The 15,276-nt window shown below is 41.6% G+C and overlaps 1 pseudogene; it reads left to right on the top strand.

The window, feature by feature from the left end:
• The first annotated feature begins 3,853 nt into the window (after positions 1-3,853).
• LOC131423069 (peroxynitrite isomerase THAP4-like) overlaps positions 3,854-15,276 on the top strand; it is a 39,881-nt pseudogene continuing 28,458 nt past the window's right edge.

The following is a 15,276-nucleotide window of genomic DNA, read 5'->3' as shown; positions in this document are numbered from 1 at the left end:
TAGAAACAGCGACCATCAGTCAGAGGTGGTGAGAGGAGGGGGAGGGAATAGAAGATGCAGAGGGAGAGAAGCAGGTGCCGCTCGGTAAGAAACATACCTGTTGACACTGTGCACGTGTCGCTTTCATAGAAAGGTGTAAGGTTTCTAAAAAGCAAAGAAAATAAAAACAAATCCATCCAATATAGTAACTTGTCCTAAACATTAATTGATCAGCTCTGATCACGCTGATGTCTTCCTTCTCCTTTATTTCATTCCTGTCTCAAATTCTATGTCCTGCCCTTGTCTAAGGCTTCAGAAACACACCACAATTCAAACTGTCACAAGGTGAACTTTTTAAATCATTTCAACTTCTTCTTCCTTGCCCTTCTGCACAAAATAGATGCCCTACAGTGTTAGCTCACCTTTTGGTGCCTTTCAAAAAATCTTTAAACACTTTATTCTTAACAATACTGTTTTAGATTCACAGAGAATTGAACAGATAGCATGTCGGGGGAGGGAGAGAGTCTCCCTCTGCCCTTTTCCTTAAGGTTCTTATGGCTGGCCAAATAATTAACAAGACAGGTTAGCAGGAGAAAATAATACCAAGTTTAATAACGTGTATACATGGGAGAAACTCAGAAATGAGCAACTCGTCCCTCTGTCTAAGCTGCTTGCTTAAGTATCGCAGCTAAAGGCGAGGAGCGTGTTGGGGGCGGGTAGTGGCTTGGGACTTCAGAGGGCAGGAAAACAATTCTTTTCAGGGTCATCTATAGATAATGTGGTCAGGGAGACACAGAGTTTTTGATAAAGGAGGCTTGGTGCCTTTCCTATTGTAACCTCTATCCTACATTATCTTTACAGCCATCATGATAGAAGATCTGTTCCAGGAAGGAGCCACCATGTCAAATTCTTTAGGCAGTTAGTGGGGGAGGTCAAATATCCCTCAGAGAAAACAATCAAGGTAAAGAGATATATTTCAGGGTGGCCAAATCTTGATCTCCCACAGTACATAGAGCTCCATACACCCACCGTACTGCCTCTCCCTTCTCTCTCAAGCGCCATCTCCCCTGTTATTAACACCTTGCATTAGTGTGATACGTTTGTTACAATGAATGAACAATATTGAAACGTTGTTATTGTTGGGGAAGTGAGAGAGAATCTCCCTCTGCCCTTTTCCTTAAGGTTCTTATGGCTGCCCAAATAATTAACAAGACAGGTTAGCAGGAGAAAATAATACCAAGTTTAATAACATGTATACATAGGAGAAAGCAGGGACACTGCGTTTCTCAACACAATAGCAGAAATTCTCGTCTTAAATACCATGTTCAGCTAATGACAAAGGAGGATGTTGGGGGTGAGGGGAATCAGTTACAGGAGATTACCACTAAAGCACAGTAAACAAGAGTAAGGTTATTATGCAGATTTAAGGGTTCATTTTTCACATTGATAAGTTTCTAGGAATGAGGTCATCCCCCCTATTCCCAAATACAGAGAGGGAGATACCTTTACAAATGGAGATTTCCCTTATAAATGTAAATGTCTATCTGGCAACTCCTTACAGGACCATCCAAAGAATGTGGCCAGAGACAGAACTTCTGAGAAGATGGGCTTGTTGGTGTCTTTTCTATTGTAACATCTGTTATACATTATATTACAACCATCAGACAGAAGATCTGTTCCAGGAAGGAGTTAGTATGTCAAATTCTTTAGGCAGTTAGTGGGGGAGGTCAAATGTCCTCAGAGAAAACAACCAAGGTAAAGAGATAGATTTCAGGGTGGCCAAATCTTGATCTCCCACATTATGAACTACAGTCCCTAGATTAAGGGTCACTCTTTGTGTTGTACAGTTACATGAGTTTTGACACACATATAGCGACATGTAGCCACCATTATGTACAGAACAATCTCACCACCCTAATAATCCTCTGAGCATCAGGTTATCTCTTAGTGGCTTTTTAAAATATTAACAGTTGTCAGAATGACATAAATTTTTACGATGAAAAATGTTCCACAGGTGCTAAGTTTTGTTAGTCTCACTATTATGATCACTATGAGAAATAATGAAAAAAATGAACCCCTATGTAAATAGCAAAAATCACAGAATTTTAAAGATAAAAAAGATCTGGAAGATTAGGAAATCCTACATTCTTCAAGACCCTGCCCTCTAGTCTCTCAGCTTTCTGTGTCATTTATCTGCCGACTCCACTGAGGAGAAAGAAAGAAATCGATAAAGAAAAACAAAGCAAAAAACAAATTTTGGTTCTAAGTAGTCCTCTTGAGCCCGAGTTAATCAAGCATGGATTCTTTTTTACTGCCTATTTGCATCAGGAACATAATTACTAGCTAGAGCCTTATTTGAGAATATACATTAGAAATGAAAGATGTCATATCTAAGAACAGAATGGAATTCACTGAGGCTTTATTCTTGGGATATTTGTAGGATTAAGTCAGGACATGCTGTGAGAGTGATAAATAAGTTCTATATATTTTTCTTCTCCAAGACCATGGATTTCAGCCACACTTTATACCCATGTACTTTGCAACAATGAAAAGCAATTAAACACTGACCTTGAATATTTTGCCCTCAGATACATTAGTCTTTAAAATATAAATTGAGCAATTTTAATCTAGATGAGTGAAAGACTATGGACACTTCTAGAATGTCACGTTAGGTCATTTAGAAGTGAAGAATTGACTTTATAAAGCATTTCTATTCCTTCTCGTACCTTGACAATAGTGCTACTGTGACTTTGTTTTAAAGAGGATAATGGCGGGCTTTACTTTGATTTGCACCTTTTTGTTTTTTAAGTACATTTACTTAATATTTCTCAGTCTCTTGAAAACTTTTATCATTAAGCTCAACCTTCATTTAAATCATCAGACCTATTTGATGAAGGCGACGTGAATATTTACTTGTAAACTCCTCAGAAAATTACTAATTTAACCTTACTTCAGATGATCCATTGTAGAAGTCAAATTGGATATCCAGGCCCCTCAGAACGGCTCATAACTGTGTGTTTGTGCATTTATCTGGGAAGATATTATCCAAGGGTAATTGTTCTTCCCAGATGCTTTCTTTACCTCAAACAGCAATACTTCCAAAGTTTTAATGAAAATGTGGCCAATTTGGTGAAAACCAAGTGACTTGTTTGTTTTAGCATGCCAATGAGATTAAGAAAATAAGTATTTTAACTATTGTTATTGATTATAAAAATCAGAAATTAAGAAAACAAACTTCTTTGTCCAAAGACATTTCTGCAAGTGAAATCGTCAGAAAAACTGACAGCTAGCCTCCCATTTTAACCACTCAACCATGAGAAATGTAATATGGTGGGCAAACATGTGAGTGTTGTCACCTGCACGAGTCCCCAACGCTGTGGCCCCATCACGGCCACAGATCAGAGGAAGGAGCCGGCAGAGGGGAGACAGCTGTGCCCTCAGCGTCCTTCCTTCCTAGGTCAGAACTCAGTCCCAGCTGCTCGCTGTCTAGTCTTCTGGGGAAGCAGAGAATTCTTCTGGGGACACGACACATCAGGTGTTAAGGATGTCATTGTTCTTTTTTAAACAAATGTTAGATCATGTAACGTGCTGCTCAGGACAGGAGGAGCCGCCTCAATGGAAGGCAGATTTTCTCCAGGAGCTGCTGGTCATCCAGGGAGAGCAGAGTCAAGGCCTGCAGAGAGCCAGCCCGCTCCCGCTCTCCCTCTCAGGTACACCTTGGTCCCCGCACCCCCATCCCCCTCCGGGTGCTCCCCAGCGTCTCCCATTGTATTCTTGGAGGCCCGCGCATGCGCAGGACTGGCTCTCAGAGCGGCAGAGGGGTTGGCGAGCTGGAGAGCCCCGGGGCGTGTGCACTGGAGGCGGGGCCCCAGGTGCACAGGTGGCTGTCTCTGAGGTTTGTGTAGGGGGATTGGCGGTTTCTGGATCCTTCCTCCATGATTTTCAGCACAGGGGAGCTCTCCTTTCTGCAGTGTGGAGGAGCGCTGGGCAGGAGGCGGCGCTGAGGTAGGCGGTGGGCGGCGGGCTCGGCGTGGAGGTCTCCGCCGCAGATGGCGGGAGCGCAGTGGGGGGGGTCGGCGGATGGGGTCGGGGGCCGGGGCTGCTGGCGGGCTGCCCCAGGCGGGAGCCCAACTCTGTCCCTTTGAGGAGAAGAGGAGCGCCGCCTGGCCGGCGGGTCCCTCTGCCTTGGCGGGGCCCCACCCCGGCGGGGCCTCCTGCCCACCCAGCGGAGGTGCAGGGGGCGGCAAGGAGTCGCCTGCCCTCTGCGCGAGCCCTTGAGTTCATGCTCCCCGGGGCCCGTCTAGGCCAGGTCTCGACATCCTGGGGTGAACACTTTCCTTCAGAAGATGGACTGTGGTCAGCGCTCCTCTGTCTGACTCCGCGCAGGCTATTGGGCTCCTCATTGCGTTCTTGAAACAAATAAGCGTTCCTACTTCCTTGGGACCACCTTTATAGAAAAGCCTAATCCCATTAATGGTTTCTGATAATTGACTCTATATTTGCAAGGGGAACTTTGAAGCCTGTGAATTGTTGTAAACTGCATTTAATGAAAGGAGCTTTAAACAGTCTTTGGTGCAAATTATGTAGCTTCCTAATAATAACTCACATTCTGTTAACATAGACTGATGACTGATCAATTGATGATTGACATAATGTGTACGGAATTTTGGTTTCAGTGGAAAGGTTTTTCTTGGCAGTTGGTGCTAAAATTAAAATCGGATAAGGAGGAGGTTTTTAGAAGTAGTATGTAGTGTGTGTTTTGTCTCCATACTCATTTAGAATTGTAAGAATTTAGATTTGGAAAGCTCGTAGAGCAAGAATTTTCAAATTTTGATTTGATTGTGTCGGGGGAAGAGGTGGGATCTCCCTCTGCCCTTTTCTTTAAGGTTCTTCTGGCTGGCCAAATAATTAACAAGACAGGTTAGCAGGAGAAAATAATACCAAGTTTAATAACATGTATACATGGGAGAAAGCAGGGACACTGCTTTTCTCAACACAATAGCAGAAATTCTTGTCTTAAGTACCATGTTCAGCCAAAGACAAAGGAGGGTGTTGGGGATGGGGGGAGTCAGTTACAGGAGATTACCACTAAAGCACAGTAAACAAGAGTAAGGTTATTATGCAGATTTAAGGCCTCACGTTTCACATTGATAAGCCTCTAGAAATGAGGCCATTCCCCCCTCTTCCCAAAACAGAGAGGGAGATACCTTTACAAATGGAGATTTCCCTTATAAATGTAAATGATTATCTGGCAACTTCTCGCAGGGCCATCCAGAGAAGGTGGCCTGAGAGACAGAACTTCCGATAAGATGGGCTTGTTGGTGACTTTCCTATTGTAACATTTATCCTACATTATCTTTACAGCCAACATGATAGATCTGTTCCAAGAAGGAGTTACTATGTCAAATTCTTTAGTTAGTGGGGGAGGTCAAATGTCCCTAGAGAAAACAACCAAGGTAAAGAGATGGATTTCAGGGTGGCCAAATCTTAACCTCCCACAACTGAGAGGGTGAAAGGTTAAAAGGCCAAATACGGTAGGATTTCATTTATATGATATTCTAGAAAAGATAAACCATAGGGAAAGACAACAGATCGTTAGTTGCCATTAGTTTTAATATTTAGTTAATCATTTAGTTTAATAGTTTAATCATTAGTTTTAATATTTCTGATAAAAAAATACATTTTATTGATAGCATCCTAATTATACTTTTGGATGATACCAGAATTTAACAACCTATGAAATTCTGCAGGAGGAACAAATGACATGTTGGTTATTGGTGTCTTTGAAGTGTAAGGATTGTTGGTAATGAATCTAAATAAGCATTGTTGGATTGTGAACTACTGATTTTTTTACTGGATTCTGTTGGACATGGCATATTACAAGTTTCAAAATGCTCTTTAAATTATTGTAGCAGGCTGAAGCTATTAAATTGTAATGTAAGATCTTTATAGATGAAACAGGCAAAAATACAAAAAGCCATTTATCTTTTTATCTTTGTTAAAAAATGAAGTAAATCTTACTATATACATGAATGACTTCTGGCTAGACAGACCTGAACTTGACAAGACGGACTCACTAGTATGGTGAATTTGTTTTGGAATGTTAAAGTGGGAGAGGACATACGTTTTTCCTGAGGGTGACCCAAGTCAATATGGTAGGTTTTGCTGTTTATACGCTCTTTCTGAGTTACCATCTTGATTAAACAGCTTGTCATAGACGTACCAAGAAATTTGGGCCATTTTATGTATCAATATTTTTTTAAATAATTTTATTTATTTATTTTTTCCCCCAAAGCCCCAGTAGATAGTTGTATGTCATAGCTGCACATCCTTCTATTTGCTGTATGTGGGACACGGCCTCAGTATGGCCAGAGAAGCGGTGCGTCAGTGCGTGCCTGGGATCCGAACCCAGGCCGCCAGCAGCAGAGTGCGCGCACTTAACCACTAAGCCACGGGGCCAGCCTTATGTATCAATATTTTAAGATATCCTATTTCCCTGATAGTTTCTAATTTCAGGGTGTCTGGGAAAAACAGTTTCTGAACATAGGTACTTTGGAATATAATTTTTGATTGTTGACTTATTGAAGCATAGATTTGTGGAGTTGGAAATAATTTTAGTGGTTGTAGAGCCTAACCTCTTCATTTTCCAGTAAATGAAAAGTGAGGTTTCTCAAGTTAAGTCATCCATAGTCTGACTGCTACTTAGTGGCAGAGTTGGAACTATATGCTCAGATGCTTGTCTCCAGATTCCTAGTACAGTGCTGTCTGTGCTATGTACTATTAAGTAGACAAACCAGTGAGTTACCTTCCCAGATCATATATGTAGCCAGCAGGGTTGATTCTTTCCCATATGCATTTTTTGCTTTCTTTTTTAAATAACTACTAACCACAATTAATTCATTCCCATACCATGTTTAATAACTATACTTGTGTGTGTCTCCTCGAGCACACGTGGATTCCCTAGAATGGACGCCTGCCTGTGAGTGGATTGCTGGTCCAGAGGCTGATGTGCATCTGCAACTTGACGAGCTGCAGCCAAATCATCCTCTGAAGTTTTAACAATTTCCATTCTTGCCAATAGTGTCTGAGTCATCCTTTCCCTGGGAATTGTCAGATCGGGATTGTCAGATTTTTAAAGTTTTGCCAATCTGATGACTGAGAAATGATGTATTTGTTTCCCTCTTTGTACAACTGTTTTGACAAATGCATAGAGCTGTGCCACTACCACCTTCAATATACAGAACAGTTCCAGCACCCAGAACTCCCTTCAGCTGCTCTTTTGTAGTCAACTCTTCCCCCACCCTTAACCCCTGGCAACTAATGATTTGTTGTCTTTCCCTATGGTTTGTCTTTTCTAGAATATCATATAAATGGAATCCTACAGTATTTGGCCTTTTGAGTCTGGATTCTTTCATGTAGCAAAATACATTCAGTTTAGTGTTCATCCATGTTGTTGCCTGTATCAGCAGTTCCTTCTGTTTTATTGGTGAATGTAGTATCTATTGTATGAATGTACCACAGTTTATCCATCCACCAGTTGAAGGACATTTGAGTTATTTTCAGTTTTGTCTTTTTTGACTATGAATAAAGCTGCTATAAATCTTTGCAAACAAGTTTTTGTGTGAACATTAGTCTTCTTCTCTTAGGTAAGCACCTAGAAGTGGAATTGCTGGGTCACATGGTGTGTGTATGTTTAACTTTATTTTAAAAACTGTTTGTGGTAGCAAAGTCATGGCCCAGAAAGATGTCCTAATCCCTGGAACCTGGGAATACATTAGTTTACTTGGCAAAGGTTAGTTAATTAAGTTTGCAGATGGAATTAAGGTTGCTAATCAACTGACTTTAAAATATGGAGATTATCATGGATTATCCAGGTGGGCCCAGTGCATCACAAAGGCCCTTAAAAGGGAAAGAACAGCAGGCGAGTAGAAAAAAGATGCAACAAGGGAAGCAGGGCCAGAGAGATGCCGAGTTCTTGCTCTTGAGGGTGGAGGAGGGGGGCCATAGGCTAAGGAATGTGGTTGTCTCTAGAAGCTTGAAAAGGCTAGGAAATGGATTAACCTTTAGAGTCCCCCCAAAAGAACCTAGCTCTGCCAACACCTTGATTTTAGCCCAAGGAGACCCGTGTCAGACTGTTAACCTACAGAACTGTAAAACAAATCTGAGCTGTTTTAAGCCATGAAATTTGTGCTAATTTGTTACAGCAGCATAACAAACTCCACTTGAAAGCTGTTTTCCAAAGAGGCTGAACCACTTTGTGTTCCTACCAGCAATGTAGGAGTGTTCCAGTGACTTTCCATCCTCATTAACACTTGGTATGGTCAACATCTTTAATTTTAGACATTCTAATATGTACATAGCAGTATCTCAATGTGGTTTTCATGTGCATTTTTCTCATGATTAATGACGTTGAGCATCTTTTCATGAGCTTATTTGCCATCTGTTTATCTTCTTTGGTGAAGTGTCCAATTCTGTGCCCATTTTAAACTTGGATTTTTTTATTGCTGAGTTTTGACAGTTCTTTATAGTCCTGTCAGATATGTGATTTGCAAAGGTTTTCTCCCAGTCTGTGGCTTGCCTTCTCCATCCTCTCACCAGTGTCTTTGGAAGGTCTGTGTAATGTAACTCGAGAGGCTCCACGTGACCTTGTCTTCCTTCATTGGGAAACAGTGAGGTTGGAGCACCTGAGTCCAATCAGATGTTGATCAGACTTGGGGCTGGGTCTCACTTTTAGTAAACCCAGCCCTTCCGCTTTCCCCCTGTTCCTGTTTGCTCTGCTCCCCTCCCCCGCACAGGCGTCTGGTTCTAAGTCTCGTAGATCTCTGTCTCCTCAGGTTTGGGAGCCCACAGAAAATTCAGCTACGCCCTCCAGACATTTCAGCGCAGCTCTCCATCCTCCTACCTTACATCGCTTCACAATATGGCAAATTCCCTGAAGGTCAGACTAGCAGTATGTTTGACTTAGGCCACTTCCACCACTTCTGGAGGTTTCACTTTGCTTTATGGAAGCTTTGGCCTAGTTCCCCGGATTCCTGTGTGGAACCAAAACTTAGCACAGGTGCTGTGAGGAAGAGCAGTTGTGTGTGTGAAAGCACTCAGGTTTCCTCTGCCACACCAATCCTGCAGAATCACTACAAGTTTGCCTAGTTTCTCTTTTCTCTAGCCGAGGCTCAGACTGAGCAAGCCAGATCCTCAACAGGCACCCAGAATCAGAAAATGCTTCTGGGGGAAAGAAAGGTAAAAATTCTTGCTCACATAAAAGACTTTTTCTTCTTTCTGGAATTTTAGTTGGTTGGTTCTGAAGTTCTCTGATGCTCTAAAAATATATCTATAATTTATCTGGCTTTGTCCGGTTTTGCAGCAAGAGTACTTTCCTGTCCTCGTCTACTCTAAAACAGAAGTTCCCTTATCATTAGTTTTTAACTCCATCAGTTATACATTGTCAATATTATTATTGTTTGGTAAAGTGATGCTTTCAATGATTTATTCAGATGTTTACCCTTTTTTATCCTCACAATCCATTTTTACATCTTAGCATTTCTTCTATCAATTTTTTGTTAAAGTACATTCATTTTACTTTTTAATTTTTTTCCTTGAGTAATATTAGCTCTGGGCTAACCTCTGTGCCAGTCTTCCTCTATTTTGTATGTGGGTCACCACCATATCATGGCTGATGTGTGGTGTAGGTCCACTCCTAGGATCTGAACCCATGAACCCACGCCTTGGAAGCAGAGCGTGCTGAACTTAAACCTCTACACTGGGTAGCTGGCCCCCTTAAAGTACATTCTTTAGAAGTTCCTTAATGAGCATTTGTTGGTGGTAATACTCTTAGTAAATGTTTGCATAAAAATATCTGTAATTCACCCCAGTTCTTGAGATATGATTTGATTGGGTATACAATGAAAGTCATTTTCTCTCTGTATCTTTAAGATTTAATCCAACTCTCTCTTGCCTTCCATTGTTAAGAAATGTATCATAGGTCTAAATGTAAGTCTCTGTAAGTGTTCTGTCCCTCTGTGGGGCTTTGAATATCTTCTTTTGTATTTGGTGTTCTTTGGTTTCCCTGGATGGATCTAACTCTAGATTTATTTTTTTTAATTATGCTTGAGATGTGTTCACCTGCCTGAATCTAGAATAGAAGTCTTTTATTAATTCTGGAAATTTCTTTTTTTTTTTTTTGTGAGGAAGATTAGCCCTGAGCTAACATCCATGCTAATCCTCCTCTTTTTGCTGAGGAAGACTGGCTCTGAGCTAACACCTATTGCCAATCCTCCTCCTTTTTTTTTTCCCCCAAAGCCCCAGCAGATAGTTGTATGTCATAGTTGCACATCCTTTTAGTTGCTGTATGTGGGACGCCGCCTCAGCATGGCCGGAGAAGCAGTGCATTGGTGCGCACCTGAGATCCGAACCCGGGCCATCAGCAGTGGAGTGCGCGCACCTAACTGCTAAGCCCCGGAGCTGGCCCTGGAAATTTCTATTATGTCTGAATATTCCTTTAAATCATATATATATTTATATTATTTGTGAATAGCTTCTGTTGGACTATGAATGTCCTTTTTGTTGTGTCTTAGAGGAGGAGAGTTCAATAGGGGAAGCTCACTCTGCCATGATGTTGATGTCACTCTCTTCTATATATTTATATTATTTAATTCAAATATATGTACACATACTTATGTTATTTATACACATTCAATATATATTCATTATATATATTATTTAATTCAATATATTATATTATTCAATATAATGATTTATATTATCCAAAAAATGTACATATCTTATTTCTATATATGATCCTGTACTTGACCAAACTCAAGCCAGGCTCCATTGAGCCCTCTTCTTGACTAGGCCTCAATCTTATCCTATAATAACTACAGCCTCTCAGCACAAATGGTTTCACACCTCCACACGCATTATAAGACTTAAACACTGACACAGTTTCTAACAGCTCAAATCCACATCCCTAGGATGACCCCTGCCCCCTTAAAGAGTGTTGGCCTGAGAAAGCTCAAAGCAGCCAAAAGAACTGACTGTTTGTTCTGGCCAACACTCAATCATTTGCCTCTGACATCCCTTTCATAGAGCATTTACCCAAAAGTGCTTACAACTGTGAATATTTCCTCTGTCCTTTTGAGTTTTATATATATATATATTATATACATATATATAAATATATATTTAGAGACACTTATATATATAAGTGTCTCTAATAACCAAGGAATGCATTTCTCAAGGTCCTGAGAGCCATTCATTGAGATGAGGATAGGGTGTCTGTCTCCCAGACTCTGTGAGAGGAGAAAAGTGAAACTTTGATCATTTCCAACCAGCAGACACAACTGGCCAGATTACACTACACTGACCAACACTCTGTAACTTTTCCCTCCCTGACTCTACTGAGCCCCTGCTCACCCCTCTGCCTGCTCCCTCATTCTCCCTTTCAAATGCCCAGTCACCTCTGTACAAATCAAATTGAGTTCAGTTCACCCTGTTCCCTCTTCCCTATTGCAGTGGTATATTACTGATTAAAATCTGTCCTGACCACTTTCACTAGAGCCTGGTTTTGCATATATTCTACATTTAACACACATATAGATAATCTCAGGCATATGCATATATATTCAACATAACCATGGGCCCTCCAGGACCAGTTCAACTGACCCCATCTTATCAACAGAGTAGTTAAGAGTTTTCTTTCAGGAACTGAGACCCCTAGTCCAGTTCAGGCCAGTTGACACCACCAACCCATCAACTACACCTGCGCAAATGCTCGATAAATGATATTTTTGACATCAATCAGCTAAAAGCTCCATCCTCAGATCATCGTAACACTGCCAATTTCTGAATACACATCCGATGAAGAGCCACAAAGCTTGACTTTGCTTGTGAAGATCATCAATTACCTCACTTCTGCTTACTTTCAATCATCTACTTCCAAATGTCAGACTGCCCTGCCCTTCATCCCATAAATTGTGCCCCAAGCCCTGGATCGGGGAGACAGATCTGAGACAGACACATGGTCCCTGTCTCCTTGCAGATAAATCTCACAAAAATAAAGCTACAATTCTTTTCCCAAAAGCTGATGCCAAAATAACTGGCTTTTTTAATGTGCATTGGGCAAGAGAACCCCAATATTGTGCAGTAACATCAATACATATATATATATATACACTTAATGGATGTTTTATCTTCTTTTTTTTTTTCCTTTGATGATGAGGATTCACCTTGAGCTAACATCTGTGCCACTCTTCCTCTATTTTGTATGTGGGTTGCCACCACAGCCTGGCCACTGATGAGTGGTGTAGGTCCATGCCCAGGAATGGAGCCTGGGCTGCTGAAGTAGAGTTCTCTGAACTTAACCACTAGGCCATGGGACCGGCCCATGTCTAATTGTTTTGACGATGTTACTAGATATGCAATTGAAGTTTCACTATGATCTCTGGATTTCCTTGCTACTCCTTTAGTCCTTCACTTCAGTGTATGTGTTTCTTGCTCCATTTTTCATGCTAGAGGATTTTCTCAAATATCAAGTGGTCCTTGGCTACCTGTTCATATTTCTGTGATGGGAACAAAACAGCTGAGTAGGATCTCTGTGGGCCTGATGGGGCCTGTGAATGTCTGGACTCAGTGTTTCTTCAGGGGTGTTGAGTGTTGAACTAGTAACAGGCAAACAGTGTTGGTGCCCATGCTGATCTGTAACAACATACTTATTCCACACATTCCCACAATGACAGACATCCTCTGAACACATGGAAATGCTGACAACACACCCACACCCACATACACACTATTTGTAAATGACCATCAGCATTCAGTCTGTAAACTACATCTGATAATGCACACTGATACTCAGAACATACACACAAACTCACACACTTACAGACCACTCACTGTCTCAGAGCCCACGGTGACTTGAACTCTCTAAACACACACAGACATCAACAAAACACACCTTCACATAGATGCCATAATAGCCGTGCACCCTGTGACCATACAGAATTGCTGAACACACACACATCCATACAACAAGGAGCACGGCCGTGCATGTGTGGGCTTGATCAGGAAGTTTTTCACACCTCAGTATCAACATGGACACCCCGGGGCAAGAGGGAGAGGCAGAGGGCACAGGGACAAAATGTGAGGAGCAGTCAGGAGGCACTTGCATAAAACAAATATGATACCTGCAAAGCTGGTTGCTAAATGACATACGACTCAAGGATAGGAAGACCCAAGAGGATCTGAAATGGTACAAAAGAGGTGACTGATACAAACCCATCACAAGATATTTAAATGTAAGGAACAGTGATATTTTAAAAGGCACTGAGGAGAGTCCATCAAAGCTTAGATATAATTTCAAACAATGACATGGAATTCTGGCCAAAGAACAGCCATTATTGCTGTTAAAATTCCTATTTAAATGTTCTTATAAAATTATAGAAATACTCATTGAAAAATGACAAATGCTCATTGGTTTAAAACATTTCAGGGTAAAATTAATGCAGCTTCCACTTTTATTGAGTAGCTTTCCTGGGGCAGCTAGAAAAGCTGTACAATGCACACAGAACAGCTGTTTGAGGGGTCTTAGAACATCCCGTGCAGACAGGACTTGGGGGTCTACAATCTCGGAGATGAGGGAAGCAGAAGATTGTGAGCACCAGCTCCACGTGGCTTCTCCCCTAAGGCATTTGCTATTTCAACAGTGAGAGAAGAGAGTCTGAGCAGAAAGAGGAGGAAAAATGAACTGAAATTTCATTTCAGCCAAGTCCAGTAACTTCTGCTTCCAGTCAGTTGTGGTAAAGGCAGAGCAACAATTAAACGTTGATTTAATAAATACTGTAAGATTGAAAACACCAAAGGGATGTGGAAGCAAACAGGACTAGATGAAATAAAATTTCAAAAAGGAAAGAGCCTTTTTAGGTGAGATAGCCACACATGCCCTCACCCAGGGGAATTTGCTTAATCTGGACTCTGATAATCAGACCTGTCTTACCAGAAAACAATTGTAAATACAATCTGTCATAATTGGTCTGTGTTAGCTTTTTAATATCACAAGCTTTGTTTGGCTGTTAATTTTTATTGCCTCCACTAGAAGACTCTGTAAAGGGAAAGACATTGTATCATTTGCCACATGATCTCCAGAACATTCTTCAGTTGGGGCTGTATGACTTCTATAAATATGTGTTAATTGTTGGTTTCATGAATGCTATGGACTGAATGTCTACGTAATCCAATTTCATAAGTTAAAATCCTAATCCCCGAAGTGATTGTATTTGGAAGTGGGGCCTTTGGGAGTTAATTAGCTTAGATGAGGCCATGAGTGCGAAGCCCCCATGACGGGATTAGTGCCCTTATAGGGAGATGGAGGGCCAGAGCTCTCTCTGCTAGATGAGGGTAGAGCAAGAAGCTGTCCTTCTGCAAAACAGGAAGAGAGCTCTCACCAAAAACAAATCAGCTTGAACCTAGATCTTGAACATCCCAGTCTTCAGAACTGTGAGGAATGCACTTCTGTTGTTAAAAGTGCCCAGTCTACAGATGGCCCGGCGGTGCAGTGGCTAAGTGTGGGTGTTCCGCTATGGTGGCCCAAGGGTTTGCAGGTTCAGATCCTGGGCACACACCGATGCACAGCTTGTCAAGCCATGCTCTGTCTGTATCCCATAAAAAAGTAGAGGAAGATGGGCACAGATGTTAGCCCAGGGCCAATCTTCCTCAGCAAAAAAGAGGAGGATTGGCATCAGATGTTAGCTCAGGGCTGATCTTCCTCACACACACAAAAGGAACCCCAAAAGTGCCTGGTCTAGGGGCCTGCCCCACAGCCTACTGGTTAAGTTCAGTGAGCTCCTCTTGGTAGCATGGGTTCAGTTCCTGGACACAGACCTATACCACTCATCAGCAGCCATGCTGTGGGGGTGACCAACATACAAAATAGAGGAAGACTGGCATGGATATTAGCTCATGGTGAATCTTCCTCAGCAAAAAAAATAAAGTACCCAGTCTATGGTATTTTTGTTATGACATCCCATACAGACTAGGACACTGAGTGTGTGAATAAGTTCGTTTAGATTGACGATCCTTCTTCTACATGACACATTATTGCCAATGATCCCTAAATTGGTGTGAGTCAAATTCCCCTTAAGGATCATAAAGACTTTAGGGCCCTTCTCCCTAGTTGTGCACATATTGCTACACATGAAAACATGTTGCATCATGTGTTTTATCGACACCTTAGTCTTACACCTCATCCCATTGGCCTTCAGCGAATTTCAGTGTTACAGCCAGTGCTTTGGGCAATAAAAGAAAGTC

The sequence above is a fragment of the Diceros bicornis genome, chromosome 27 (assembly GCF_020826845.1).
Source record: "Diceros bicornis minor isolate mBicDic1 chromosome 27, mDicBic1.mat.cur, whole genome shotgun sequence".
NCBI lineage: Eukaryota > Metazoa > Chordata > Mammalia > Perissodactyla > Rhinocerotidae > Diceros > Diceros bicornis.
The sequence above is the reverse complement of the archived record's forward strand: the minus strand, read 5'-3'. Positions and strand labels throughout refer to the sequence as shown.